Below are 16114 nucleotides of genomic sequence, written 5' to 3'. Positions count from 1 at the left end.
AAGTGAGAACAATATGTTTTGTTTTTATTTCTTCATTCTTTCGCCTGATTGTTATTCTTCGTACTGCTGTTACACCTTGGTTCTGTCGGCCCTCAAGGAGATCTGATTCCGTTTCATTTAAGAGGTCTCGCTCAGAAACCACTCCCTGGCAGCTGTTAAGACTTCGATGGGGCGATACCTGAACGTCAAGGTGAGCAAATGTCTTTGTTAAGAGGAATTTATCAGACTGGCTTTTGTCTGATACCTCTATTAGCAAGTCACCACAGGTTTAGACTCTGATAATGAGCGCAGGACAAGAATCTTTGGGTAGTTCTCAGTTGGTGTCGTGATTTTGTGTGTCACTTCGGTGCGACTCCTTTTCGGAGGTCGATCAAATTTTTTTGCTGAATGTTTTTCCATGCATTATGGGTGGTCTAAGGGTTCCATATATTCTGTCGCCTCTGTCTCACCCTTACATGCAGAGGAAGGTCCCGGAGCCCCACACCTGGTAGACAGGTGGGGAGCCCGTCGGCCGAGGCTTGACCACGACCTCGACCGCCACCGTTCACGGTTTCTTCCCTCAACCTTTCACCCTATCGCCACGGTACGGATTACAGCTTCGGTATGGGGGCTCAGGGTCCGTGGTGGCGCCAAGCACCAACACCTCATTACACAAGGTGCCCCAGCGGGAGCCCCGCTAGAGCCTACTAGACAAGTTTGATCGACTCTGTACATACGCTTTGAATCAATATCGCAAAGTAGCCTCTCGCATGACCAGCAGTTGGAAGCTAAAACGGACACCCGCTTCACACAAAAACCTATTGCGTCGTAATTTTGATAAGGAACTACGGGACTGAAACCGAGCTGATTTTCGCATTACAGCCCCGACACCGCCGACGCCGACTTTTCTGCGACACAAGGCCCTTACCCTGTCGGATAAAATTGCACAGTAATGATGTTCTCTGTAGCTGGAAATTGCCTCCTTCGCCTGCCTACCTGTGACTGCGTTTAAACGGAGTGCGCTGCTTGTGGAGGGAGGGGGGGGGGGGAGGGGGGGGGGCAAGATGGCATTCCCTTAGGTCACATGATCCGGTTTTGAACGAATCACTGTGTGGTGCTTGAAAAGGGCGCTCTGAGACGAACCGCAAACGAGCAGTCTGGCAATCGCTTTTCACTGCTGCGTGTCCGAGTTACACACAGCTGACAAGCACTGATATCTCCGCGAAGAAAGAAATGATGGCGCTGGAGCTCAATATGTGAGGAAACATTAAATTCTTGAAATCTTTTGCGCAACCTAGGAAGAGGTGGATGAACTGATTGATAGCTTGTTCCTAATAGCTCACCATGTCGCAGTTTATGAGCGCAAAATGTATTAATGGCGGACCCACCTAGACAGGTTACTTAATGTATGCCGGCCGTTGGAGCTCAAGAAAGCTGATACTTTAAGCCATTATCCCGCTTACCTTAAATGTTGGCAAGATCTCCTGCGCCGCTGAGGCTAGCGGGACGTGCATTACTTAGCGGCACTGTTGGTTAATCATAATTGCTGTTTAGAAACATGATCACAAAGGAGAAAAACAGGCAACACGGAGCCAATGCTGCTCGTGTTTCTTAGCTGCAAATCAAGAATGTGGCCAAAAAAAGCTTGCTTTCCACTCGTGGAGTTGCTCTTTTATAAACAACATGCCCTCCAAGGGGCGACAAATGGTCGGCGGCAGGAGTGAACTTTCTTTCGCCATCTGCCATTCAGGTTCTGGCTCATTTGCAGACCCTGTTTTTCGTCGTTCGTGTGTCTCTCCTGTGCAATCGCCTCGAGCAAAGATAGCCCGACAGTATCAACAACCTCCCGCTAATATACGGTGTTGGAAAGCGAGGAAAATCATTTTTACATTTATTTTCTCCGCAGCGATGCATGACATGACTACGCCTTTTTTTGTTGCTGTTGTGTTTAGATTTTGTATACGTCCCGGTGCACGCCGGTTTATGACAGCCTCGTTCTATCGAAAGGGGAGCAAGAACGATGGATTCAATGGGAAAGTTGGATGGCGCAGAAGAAGCGCTCCTTAGTGCGGGACTCGGCGCAGAAAGGGGAATCCCAAGAACGAGAATGACGAAGCATGGAATCAAGCCCAACAACAAGTATTCTCACTCCTTCGTTGCGCTGCTCCAGGTCGTGTTCGTATCGAGTCGTTCGCGTACGCGGAGCACCTCGCTCTAATTTGATGCTTGCGTTCGTTGTGCCGTTTGCCGAAAGAAAAGTGTGTTTCTACTTGCGTTCCACCCTGGGAAAAACTTGGAGTACTTTGTAACCGCAAGCTATGCGATTAATGTGGAGCCACTGGAGCAAGCGTTTCCGCTTTTAAATATTATGTTCTTACACACAACCATTTGTACGTCTGCCTGCTGACGTTTATAGCCTTTGTTATCGTACTAAAAAAAAAGACATGTTATTCTGCGTCCCCGTAGCAATGATTCAGTCACAAATCTCATGCGATGTTATTCTGTCTTATTGTTTTTACCTCCCTGACACCTTCGCTCAATCCCTTGCAGGCTGTGATTAGCCAGCACTTTTGTGTAGCGCTATTTAAGTTCTCAGCACGCGTTATTATAATTGCTTTAGTAGTTGCTGTAGAAGAAGCAATAGTAGCACTACCGGCATCAGTAAGGTTAGTGGTAGGATTAATGGGCATGGCTAAAGGATCGAGTGCAGGTCGCTCAATATAGCCTTTCAACCCTTCAGGCTTTGCTGCTGTAAATTGGGGGTTCGCTGCTTCTGCCTCGATTTCGCCGCTACCTGCTTTTACGGCTACAAGAAGTGATGCGGAGCACGGTATAAACTACGTCGTCATCGAGGCTTTGTCACGTCACGAGAAAGCCTTGCTATAAAGTCGGCATCATTCCGGATCATCGTCAGTGGGCACGTCGCTCTACAAGCTTTCACCCTTCAGGTTAGTTATAGCTCTTGCCTGCGGAGTGATAACAGTTTTCTGATTGTTGCGCCGTGCTTGGAAATTGCGTGTTTGCGGAGATGTAGAAGAAAACCCAGGACCTTCGATAGACGAAATGCACCAGGCTCTTATATAAGATCAGCGGTCTATAAGATCAGATATACCCGACTTGAAATCACGGCTTGAGAACACAGAGAGACTAATACAAATTTTTGGTGTACGCTTGGCAGATCTCCAAGACAGAGCAAAGGAGATGCAGGAAAAGATTGCGTTGAATGAAGATGTAAGCTTAGCTGTTACGGACATACTCTCCACTCACCGCGTGCAAAATTAGTCAATTTGAAGGACAGAAGTCGTAGATCGCCCCTAATTGTTTTCGCGGTCAGATATATACCTGAAGCAACAGAAAGAGACTTGCGAAACAAAGTTATAAAAGATATATTTCAGTGTAAAATGGGTGTCACCTGTTCGTTCGTGAATTGACAGACTCGGTAGACCAAAGGCAATTCGACAAATATTTTTTTTTTTTTCAGATTTTCGTGAAATACAGTCTGCCTAGTCCAATGCAAAAGAAATTAAAAGGAGCGGGCATGTACATTCAGCAAGATTATTACGCAAACAGGTGAAATAAACGGAAGTTGCTTTGTGATAGTGCTAAACGTGAAAGCGATGCCAAGGAAGAGGAGTAACTTGTCCACGATAAACTTCAAATCGCGACCACATTTTTCTTTGGGATGACAAAATGAACACTCGAAAAGGAATTCGCCGTTCGAAAAAATAATCAAGCCAGCAATCTAAGCCATTCCAGCTGTGTATGCTCTCTGAACGCTCGCAGTATTGTAAATAAACCAGATAAGCTTGAAGATCCTTTGCTGTTACATTCACCTATGTGTCTTCAGAGAAACCTGGTTGAATGAATCGATTCGTGATGACGAAATAGTTCCTCCGCTTATCAGTTGTATAGAAGAGATAGAGGCTGTCGTTGCCGAGGTATAGAAGTAATGGCTAAAAAGAGAATGGAAATCGACGTTCTTAATTAAATCCAAAGTCACGATGAGCTTGTTCCTGAGAGGAGGCGTGGTCGGGGGCAACATTTCATTTTTTTTTCTCGCTGTTTATCGATGACCTGATTCTAACGATGATTGCATGATTCATTTATAAGATGAAGGTTTAAAGCTGAAGGAAAAAGCCTATTAATAAAGGGCGACTTTAATTTACCAAATATTTATTGAACCAATCTCCTCTATTTCTAATAATGCTATCCTTGACGTTGTGATTTCTCTTAATCTCGAACAAGTAGTGAAAGTGAACACAAAAGGGGAATCGAATTGTTGACCTTTTGATCGTTAGTGAAGTTTTTTCGGCGCAAATGTGCAGGTTGAAAACGGAATTTCACATCTTTTCCCCATGGAATAGTTCTCTTGATAGGCAGAAAAGCTCTTCGGTAATGAAAGTAGTTAAGGACTTTGACCGAGCAGATGATGTGGCCATGATAGACTATTTAGATACATATCTCTGTGGCACTATTCGTACCTTTTAAATGGCATGGTAATTTTTCGTCACACTGTCACATATTGTGTCGAAAACTTTACACCATCGAAAAGTGTTCGCAAACATCGTTCGCACCCATGGATTACCAGAGATATAATTCATTGCAGACGTAAAACCAAAAGAATGAGAAAAAAAGCTAAAACAAAAGCAGATCAGTTTACTAATCTTAGGAGTAATTTAATGACAAAAATTAGGCAAGCTAGACATAACTTCTTCTGCCAAGGTTCTGCTGCGAAGAACATTGGCATGTTAAGAAATGCCGCACAAACTATGGCAAACAAATGTTGCAGCATACCTTACCGACCCTTCTGAACCAGTTGTACTGCTCTGAAAATATAGATTTAACCAATATTCCTTCGAAAGAATTGTCCCAAATGTTCATGTAGTTTTGTACTGTACAAGTACAATGCACTGCGTACTAAAAGTATGTCTTTCTTTGTACCGACGATGTTTTTTTTTTCCTCACATCTTGTTTGATGTATTGCACTCCGCCGCCGTCAATGCTGCTCTGTAAGAGGAAGCCAGGACCTCTCAAGCTGTCTATACAGCTTTTTCCCTGGCTGTCCTCGCAACACCAGTTGCGGAAATAAACCTTCAACCTTAACAGCTTGGAAAAGTTCATTGAGAGTGATCCTTCCAAATTCTGGATATTTATTGGCCAAACTAAAACAGAAGTATCGAAAATAAATGTTGATGACAACATACTGAAGGTCCCTTGAAGAATGGAAGAAAATTTTGATCACTGCTTTCGAAGTGTATTTTTGGAGCTGGATAAAAGTAAGCATATCTCCCCTGGGTGCGATTTTTCGCATGAAATAGCAATCACACGTGAAGGTGTTCGGGCGATGATTTTAAATATCAATGCATTGGTCTTCCGCACGACATAATAGTGTGGATTGCTGCGTATCTTAAAGACAGACAATTTGTTCAAGTGCAAAATTCTTCATCCACCAAACTATCACTTACTTCCGAAGTTCCCCAGGGGAGTGTACTGGGACCATTGTTGTTTTTAATTTATATTAAGGATTTAACAGAATGACGCTTCGATCATATTAATTTGCAGACGACTGTGCGGTTTTTAGAGGGATTTTGTGTACGGAGGACCATGAAGTTCTACAGGTGGCTCTCACGTAATTGATGGCTGTTGTGAATAGTGGGGCATGGCGCTTAACTAAAAGAGAAAAAAAAGCTGCTTTTTTACGCGTCACCAAAAAGAAACGTCCCAGTACATTTACTTATCGGCTTGACAGGAGTGCGATTTGCAAAGTCGATAAGTACAGGTATCTATAAGTATCTATAAGTATAAGTATCTATAAGAGTGACCCTTAAAAATAATCTTTCTGAAAAGAAAGATTAAAAGTGCTCCCGTGGCTACAAAGCTTCTAGCATATAATACAAGTCGAAACTCTGCACACAAGAACACCGAAAAACGCAAAGAAAAGCGGCTTATATACGGAAAATATAAAACATCTCGTTCTTCGCTCATGCAACATCAAATTTAAATGTTGCAAATACGACGAAAATAAGTAGACGTCTGCTCCTACGTAACAGTTTTTCCAGGAAAAATCACGTTAAACCTTCCAGATTTAATAGGGCAAGCTACCACCAGGCGAACAAGGCCTACTACTCACCATACAAGCTCCCATAAGAACAATTTTTCCCTAAAACAATGAAAGACTAGAACGAATTATCACCGACCGTATTTGAATCAAACAGAACTGGATCGAATCCCTTTTCTCGAGCGCATTTATGCGCATTGTATTCTTGATTTGTGAATGTGTTCTTTTTGTTTTTACTATATCATAACTGGACAGGGATTTCTCTTTATTATAGCCTACTTGTGCTCGTCCCTTTTGTGCTCGGGATTTGTGCCCTTTTCTCAGCTGAATTTGTGATCTTCACATTTGTTCTTGTCTTATTGTTGTAACGCCCCTCCTGCTAGAGCCAAAGCTTGCACTAAGGCTAAATAAATGAATAAATAAGTAGCCAGTTTCTTCGTTGTACCAGAGTCCTTCAATGCTTACTGGTGACGAAACTTCTCCGTAACGCTATGGGAGAGCTTCATATACCGCTGGCGTCGTTGGGCAGTGAAGGGCATCGTTCCAGGAGCTGTTTCGACCGAGCCCTTCAGCTGTTCACCTGAAATCCGAGGTGTGCGCCCGGGTAATTAAAATGCGTGCGTGAGACAATCTCGAGCACTTTTTAGGCACCGGCATGCCGTTAAGACTACAGATGCGTAACAATTAAACATTTCGCTGGTTGCCTGCAGAGCTGGCGAGGAAACCAAAGCGGGCGTTAGTGGTGCTTCGAAGCCACCTTCGACTCCACCTTCAAATATGGGCGCGTTTGTGAAGAACATTTCATGTTTGCAGACCCAAATAGCTGACGCCGAGCCCTTTCCGCGACGAACCATTTCCGCGATTTCGGCGATTACGGGCTGCAAATTAACAAGTTTCATTAAATTAAAATGTATGCACAGTGAAATACTAGCCGCAGTGATACGAACGTAACATTTGTCGCAGGTCGCGCGTAAAACTGGATAAAACGCTGGTGTGACCCGGTCTGCGAAGCTTTGCTGAATGACTGGCAACCGTAGCTCGAGCCTTTTGCGGAACACGTTTTAGGTCGTTTTAAGAACTGCAAATGCTGGCCGAGCATACTGCTCTAGAAATAATTTATTGCCAAGTGTTGGTCCCATATCTGGTAAAAGGGTGCAATCAACGGGAAGCTTCAGTCGCGCACGGCGTCAATGTGTTTCTCGAGGGTATACGTTCGCATTTATCGACGCTGATAGGACAATTATCGTGAAAACAGGTGTAGCTACTATCAGTGAAGCTGATGGAGGATATGAAATGTAAAGGGATCTCAGCTCGCATTTTGCGCGTGTCAACAGCCATATATGTTTGTAAACAGCTTTAAAAACAGCCGAGGGAAAACTTCATGAACACTCGTGAAGTGCAGCAATATGTGCTATTATCTTGAGCACTCTTTTCGCTAATTCATGAGATATTTTGAAACATAAGCGGCAGAAAAAAAAAGCTGGAAGCCGAGATCAAAATCAACGCCACGGCAGCAGCCGCGCACTGCGATTGTGGGTGAGGCGAAAGCGAAAATGGCGGCGGCTATTGGTTGGCGCTGACAACAGGGCACCGTGGCGGTGTGCTTCAATTTCGACGACGTGGTGGCACCGGTGACACTCTGCGGTAACCACTGGCGCGCCACTGACCATCCTCATAGTGTGACAAATGCAAAGACTGCGCAGAAAATGGGTTTGGTGACGACCTTCCAACCGATATTGGCCGACGAAGATCAATGACCCCTCCTTTAAATGCTGACTCCGGTAGTATTTTCGCTTGCGGGCTGTCAGTTTTGCCGGCAGGAAGAATAGAGCGTAGTTTTGACACAAGTAAATGATGTTGCGCCTCTTATAATGGGCACTGTCACGGTACAAATTTCATTCATAGCAGATTTCATGCTACATAGTTAGTTTCGATCATTTCTGATGTCTGCTCCGGTGAGGTATTCGTAAATCATTTAGCGCTGCCCTCGTTTCTTCTGCAAATGCATAATGGAGGGCAAATTCTAATATCGCCCAATACGACAGTCTTGAGATATTTAGCGGCAACACGAAATATGATGGAGGCTCCCGCGGCTGCTTGATGCTCCTCAGTGCATAGCTGCTCATCAGTTCATACTCTGGCGGCCAGAGTATGAAACTACGGAGGGAATTTCGTGACGAGAAGAAGCATTGACGGAATCTGCAAGTACTAAGTAAAACGTGTAGTGATATATGGGAGGCTCTGCAATGAGTAGTATTCGCGTGAAATCAGCCCAAGCTACACAACGACATAGGAAGGAACGACACAGCGCTGACCAACAAGGGAGTATTTATTTTTCGGTAAATGTATAGAGTAGCACCAATAACAACAACAAAGCCTGATGAATAGTCATCGGCACGCGGAATCACGCAGAACAACGAACATTACTGAGCTCCCGACAAAAAGTGCAACCTTTTGTCTATAATTTGGGCTATGAGTGGGGTCGCAATGCTTTCGGCTCCAGGTGCACGGAGTAAGACCACCTGAGAGATCATTGAAGCCGAGAGCATCGCGAGCCTTAAAGAGCGTTGTGTCAGCACCCGCTTGTAGCCCTCATAGATTAAGAGTTGCGCTTCTTATCGAGAGCTGAATTATCTTCATTCTTCGACGGGATTTTGTGCGTCGATAACTGCTCGTTTATCAAGTTGTTATTCTTTACGCGCTGTGTCTGTTTTACCGAAATGTCAGAATAATAATTCTGCGTTTTATTCAGCGTTGTCTTGTCGTTCCTTTCTATGCCCTTGTGCAGCTTGGGCTGTTTTCAATCCAGATGAAGAAACTTGCCCAAGATGTGTTATTCTTTATTCGCTGTAGCAGCGCATAAAGTACTGTAAGCAATATATGAGTATAATGAAAACACTTGCTTTGTCTTGTTAATAAGCACTGTCATTACAAAATTACTGGCATACGCTGAAGACGGGTGCTCCGGAAATTTAAGCCACTTGAATTATTTATTGCGCACTGACATCGGATGGTAATCACGGGTTGCTCTTTGTCGAAATGCGGCTGGGATCAACCCCCATTTTTTTAGGGGGGGGGGGGGGGGTCAGCATTCGAGCCTCCTAACCACTGAGCCACCTAGCTGATGCAATACACCTGCGAAAATAAAAAGTAGGCTTACAAGAGTTGTTGCAATTACACTGGTGCATGCGTTATTACAGGAAAGCAGAGCTTCTTCGGTCGAAAAGGCGTCGCCGTAACCCGGAGCTGAGAAAAACGTCGGTAACGCAGTTGTCACGTGGTATTACAGCGAAGAGTTTACGATCGCTCAATGGACGAAGAAAATGAACAAGTGGGTCTGCTTGCGCTAGATCCGCTCCGACAGATCTAATGCAAATGCTGAAGCCTTAGAAATGGCACTGCGAAGAGCAGAGCTACGCTCGAAAACGGGAGCTGGCCTACTCAATCCACAGACGTCAGTGTTCCTTGAAACCTGAGGTGGCGCACTGTGCTCTACTTTCAGCAAACCTGAAGGACGTCCGAAATGTTTGGATAATGTTTAACCGTAGAGAGAAGGCTGTCATTCCTAGCAGCCTTTGCGTCCCAGTAAATTGAATTGTGAATGTTTGATCAAGACGTGCACATATTACGGGATCTTGAAAAACGATCCACGGAACTATCGGTCACTAGAGAACGTAGCATGTTGCTGCCGAGCTCATGTGATGTGCGTGATCATTAATCATCCTGACTGTTACGCTTTGTCGATGAGCAGTGCAAGGATGCGAGCGTGTTACGTTGTGATGAATTACTGGGATCTGTTATTTAATCGATAAAGAGAACTCGTTGCTAGAACACATAAGAGGCCTGTGAAAGGCCGTTAATCAAACTGCACTGGGCAGTGGCGCTGGAACGGGGAGTTCATATTTCTCGCAACAGCGGGGCGAATGCCATTCGTTTCGTGCTTTGGGTGGCCACTTGGCGTAGAAGTGATATAAACGACGACCTGCATCAAGTGCGCTAAAAGCCTCAAACGACGCACTGTTCTCATATTTGCGTGCTTTATGTGGTATACACGGGGCAGTGGAGCTGAAAATTTAAGTGCAGGAATTCTGCTTACGTATTTCTATGGAAGGTTGTAATAGTTTATGGTAAATTTACCGTGTGTCACAGTTTGAAGTTATAATTAGGGGATTAAAATGTAATGTATTTTTACATACGACAATAAAATGCTAAAGAAACGTAGTTGAAGGGTAACGAAAGATATAGCAACGTTAATCTTGCTTGCTCTTTCTTCCTGCCGAAAAACAAAACAAAAAAGGAAAAGAAACGACGGAACCAAGCGGCCATGTGCGTTTGTGGCCACAAAAAGTGATAGCTGGGACGCTGAGTTCCAGCCATATTGTTATCTCGACGGCCAAGCAGCATGAACTGAAACAGTATGCGACTGGGCTAGCCAACTTATCGGATGAGGAATGTCCCGCTCCGAATAAAGGAGGGCCCCACAATATGACCTTGTTTGGGTATCACATCTGCTGAAAATGGCGATAGGCCGGAAGATAAACAGGTAAAGTATATCTATAAAAAAATATTACACAGTGTTAGCTCCTCTTAGGAGGCTCGAGGAAACACTGTTTCGCATCGTTTGGAAGCGGCTTTGCTTGGCGGTTCAGAATGGAAGAGTGGTTCGACAAGGTGCCTGTTTGCCGAAAAAGAAAATTTGTTGGTTTTGAGGAAAGAAAATACTCATTGTCTATCATAGTCCTCGGTGCACAATTGTTATTTTTTTTTTTACAATTAACAGCATACACATGTTGTTGGTCCGAATCCTTATCGCAAACTAGCCTCCACCTAGACCAGCAGGTGCACGGAAGTTAAAAGGGAAACGAAATTTATGACACCACCCTGAACGCTGCGCAAAGACGTAGCGCCACAATTTCGACACGAAATAGTGTGATATTTTAGAGCGAAAGCGCACTTCATGTATAGCCAGTAGTTTCGCCGGCTCATTGAAACCGGACAAAGACTGGCAATGTATGTAAATGTAAGACGCTTTATAGGAAAGGACCGACGCAGTAAATGCCACACCTCTGGACGCCTGAATCGCTACCTTAATGGAAAGGAGGAGGAAGTGGGTGTGAAAGAAGAAATATAGTAAGAGGTGCTGTAGTTGCGAGCTGCGGGAGGATTTGTTACGTGCGCTGACATGGCACAGCCTTTACGTTTCACCTCCATCGAAACGGTACCGCGGTGGTCGGGTTCGAACACGGGTACTCGAATTTAGTAGCCAAGCATCAAAACCACTGAGCCTCCTCGGCGGTGTGCTTTCGCTCGTTATAACAATTTCTAAGCAGGGTTAAACACCCACCATTTTCTAGCATCTATCTGCTGCCACTTCATGGGGACACATTCTGCTTACGGCAATCACGAACCAAGTCAGCGCCTCATTTGTATCGGTAACAATAGACGAGGCTAATAAGATTTTCGCATTAAGAAGCTTGTACCGCCTTTCGAACTCAACTAACACCATGTTAATACAATGCCCGAGCGTTTTCTCTTGTCCTAATTGTTTACCATACTAGTCGCTGTCTCCGGTGGTGGGTCAACGCTGCACAGCGGAGGCTGCCAGCAGGAGCTTACAAGGGCTCGAGGACACCAACAAATGCGAGCTGAGCCAGAAGACGATCGTTTCCGCCGACGGTTATTTTACTGACACTTTCGGGCGACCCATCGTCCGAAACCGTCGCTAAAATAAAATAAGATAATCAGCAAAATTGTTTGACAACCTTGCTGAATTTCTCTTGCCCATTGTCAAAAGCAAACTATCTCTATCTCTCTCTCTCGATCGACTCGAAATTCCGACCGGACGACCGATCTCTTTCAAAAAGGTCAGACCTCCGGTCGAAACGTCGAGTAAAATAAAATGTTTGCTTTAATTAAAGAAGCGTACACCTCGCTTTATATACTCATCTATTTATTTATGTATCTTTTTGCACTCCAGTCGCAAAACAGTGCAAACTTGCTTATGCCGGACAAATTTGGCTGCCGGTCCAAAAGCCAGTGTTGTCAAAGAGGCTGAACGTTGAGGCAAGCGGCTTGGAGTTATTCCCCGTAAGGAATTTCCGCCAGCGCGTTTTCCTTAAGGTGACTTTCACTGCTGTGTCGCTATACTCGCCGAAAACTTTTGTAACTGCGGTTCAAAATGTGACTACTACATGTACAAGAAAGGAGCGTTTAAAAGCACACAGCTGAATCCGGAACCTCGGGTATTACTTGCTTTGCATTGGTAACAAATGATGACCCGCTGCATACTGCACGCATGCAGCAAGCTGTGGCATATACACTTCCAGTTTACTGACTTGTTACTAGTGTAGTGTGGTAATCTTCATCGTTATAGCCACTGACATGCGTCGCGTGCTGCCGCTCTCAAGGACGAAGTTGGTCGTTGTCTGTGTGATTTTCTACGCCTTACGCCCCGCTGCGAGTTCATCCCGAGCAGCTGGATCCATCTGCGTCGACTGAATAAACACACCCCTACAATTGGTGAAGGTGCGGGGTGCGTTCCCGTCCACCCTGGAACTAAGAAGCCGCACATTACCCTCTGCTTCCAGCATGCCGGACGACACTGCCTCGACACCACCGTGCTGTGTTCTGGAGCTCTACGGCAGCGTGATCCGTGCCTCTTGTGGCACAGCCGACCAAGACATCGACGATTGATTGTCGGCATATGAGCGCGTCAGTAGTTACAACAGATGGGACGACGCTATCAAGCTAAGTAACGTAATGGTTTATCTGACTGACGTGGCGAACCTCTGGTTTCGCAACCATGAGGCCGACATGCCATATTAGTCTGCATTTAAAAAGAACTTTGTAGAAGTCTTCGGCCGCCCTGCAGTTCGCAAGCTCCGGGCAGAACAACGCTTGCGTGAGCGCACTCAGCATGCCGAAGAGTCGTTCACCAGTTATATAGAAGACATCGTGGAGCTGTGCAAGCGTGTCGATCCGCTAATGTCCGAAGCGGATAAGATCGAAAACATCATGAAAGGCATCTCTGACGACGCGTGCCAGATGCTCTGGGTGAAACATCCTGCCAGGTCAGTGACATGATCAAGCTTTGCCAGAGCTACGACGTGCTTCGTAAGGAGTGCGCTTCTACCCGACGGTCCGGTGTTAGAGACGACGCCATCTCTACACTAGCGCTGGGCGGTTCTACCCCATCAGAGGACAGCCCTTTGCTTCAACAAATCAAATCCTTCATTGATTCGCCCGCCAGCTATCACTGGTCCCTCAGTTACAGGATGCTGACCGCCTGGCTTCTGACATGGCTCCGTCTTTGGACCCTACCATACGGCGTGCCGTGCAAGATCACATCGCTAATGCCCTTCCGCCCAGCTTCATGCTCCCGCCCAGCCCCGTGCCGGCGCAAGTAACGGCACCACTGACTTACGCCCAAGTTGCGGCCAAGCCGCTAATGCCATCAGCATCTCTTTCCTACCAGGCCTCCCCTTCTAACCTTCCTTCGCCTTTGCCTGGGTCTGCATTCCATGTCCCTATTCCAAGGGTACGCCAACGCCCTACGAACCCTTGGCGTACCGCGGACCCCGGCCAATCTGCTACTGTTGCGGGCTGCCGGGCCATGTCGCACGCCTTTGCCGCCAACGCCTTCCACCTTCTCGACCTGACCTCTGGAAATACTCCTACGATACCAACAAAAAGCTTCAACTGCCAGCTATGAGGGGATTGACTGCAGTTTAGTTAACTCCCGCCACCAAGGAATGGTTAACCTGAATCGTGTAGAGCAGACACGCTTACCAATATTTTGCACCCGAATCTGACCAGCTGCTCATTGGGCTGAGCATGTAATGAGGCGGCAGGGGACAATCGGCATATCCGAACAGAGTGCGCTCGGTCATGTGCCAATGAACATGCCTGCGTAACAGTTGAGACGCCGCGCGTGCTTATCCACCGCAAACGGACACCGCCACTATGCGGCAAGCAGGAAATGACAGAGGAGGGCCGAGTGGATTCCAGGATTTAACATTTAAAGCACACGATGCAATTTATCGTCCCCTGAATAGTTTTTCAGTCCATCGCTGTGTCTATTTGTGAGTTTGTATTTGATAGCGGAATCCTTCCTTTTCTGTGACGCGTTCTACGTCCACAAACGTTCTAGCGTACACAAGACTCCGGCGACCTCTCGTCGAGCGTAGATGCATTAATGGGCCCGGGCGATGAGCCCAGCGCGTCTTGGCGTGGAGATCCTTCCAATAGGTAGTTGAGCCCCGCTGACCCCAAGCGCGTGGCATCGGGCTCAGCTTGCCTGATTACCTCCCGGCTCGAAACGACGAGAGACGCAATTACGCTCGCCTTTACTCGTGCCTGCGAGCAGCGCATTTGTCTGTTGCGCAGAGCGTACTCGAGATTCGTGCACTGCTTCTTCACATATGCAAACGGTCCGTGCATTCTTGAGGGACTATGTAATTAACCTTTCGCCGTGTGCGTCAGGCCGTATGCGATCTCGCGAAGCAGGATTCATTTTGGAACAACCCAGTTGAGCACCGTCGTCCTGGCCGATAGCTGCAAAGCGCACGCACCGCACATTTGCCAGATAAATGGTACGTTGTGCATATAGTGATAGACTATTAGTGAATATATCGGCTTCATTCCGACGGTCACGTTATTTAAAATGTCAAGTTCCGAACCACCTTTTTTATTTTACATCGTAGCTCTTAGGCGGCCGCTCCTCATTTGAGTAGCGTCGCTGTCGGCGCGTCAACGGTGGGCAGCTGCGGCCAACACCGCGCTGGCCAACCTGGAACGCAAGAGAGACCACTGACCTGCTTTAAAAGCAGAGTGTCCACCCGAAACTATCATCTAGATTAAAGCAGAATACGAGAGAAAAAATAAAAAGCAGAAAAACTGGATTCGAACTACGGCTTTTCGGTTGCCATAACGCAGTGCTAATGCACTGAGCCACGAGTGGCGCTTTTTATTGATTGCCAGACTTTTACAGATTTCAAAATACATAGCTTAAAATACATTACAGAAAAAGTAAAACTGACCAACTCCTACGAGCTTTTACGCACTGAAATTCTCTAACAGCAACCAAGGACTGCAACCTTGGTTACCAGTCCGGGGCAGATATTTGAGATTTTAAAACAATACAAAAGTGCATGCGTCCTGTCCGGGCACAGTGATGCACGTCCATTGGGGAGCGCCATACAAAATGGAGCATAACTGAATCAAGACGACAATCATCTTCATTATCTGTAGGCAAAACTCAAATTTTATACGAGGAGAGCGGCAATTCTTTTTTTAATGGTCCTTTGTACCACATCTCAGAAATAAAGCCCTTCCCGACAATGCAAAATACCTGACTATTGTTTCGGGTTTTTTTTACAGATGAGGTAGTTGGATCTCCATGGTATGAAAAAGCCCTTTTTCTTCTTCGAAACATTTTGCAGGCAATTTCACAGTGTGCAGTTTGAAAAATGAATTTTTTGCTACCGGTGGGACATGCATCTCTTAACCCTCTTCAATACATTACTGCCTCGGACTCCAGAGTATAAGGCCCTGTACATGGGCTCCGGATACAAAGTGTCGCATACACCTCTGTGCAGTGTTCGTCGCAGAACATTGCTTAGGTAATCAATTGAAGACCTAGCAGTCAGAAACCTGACACTAGAAACCACTTCTTTAAAAAAATCGTAAATGCCGCTTGTCATATAGAACGTTCCGATAACAAAATTGAGCAGGCACGCTCAAGCCTGACTTGGCACATGGTATGCAAAAAAAAAAATGATCTGTAACATTACGGAGAATTATGAAGCTATTTACCATCTGCCGCACGAAAAAGTGCCCCCCACCTTGAAGTGCCTGAACCACCCATGAGGAGGCCCAAATAAAGAGTGCAAAAACGCGATGGAGCTTCGACACGTTTTTCCGCTAGCACTGCACACTTGCAGCACGTATCAGAGCTTGCTTATAAATAAATATGTTACAAACTGATGCTCTGGCAAACGTAGGCAGATGCGCGATTTTCCGTTTATCAGATTTTTCTTTGTTTCTTGGACCTGAGTTTGCCAATTAGGTTCCGTATCA

Source organism: Amblyomma maculatum, chromosome 1 (genome assembly GCF_055883805.1).
Source record: "Amblyomma maculatum isolate TAMU_Amacu chromosome 1, ASM5588380v1, whole genome shotgun sequence".
In the NCBI taxonomy this organism is placed as follows: Eukaryota; Metazoa; Arthropoda; class Arachnida; order Ixodida; family Ixodidae; genus Amblyomma; species Amblyomma maculatum.
This window is presented reverse-complemented; position numbering follows the sequence as displayed.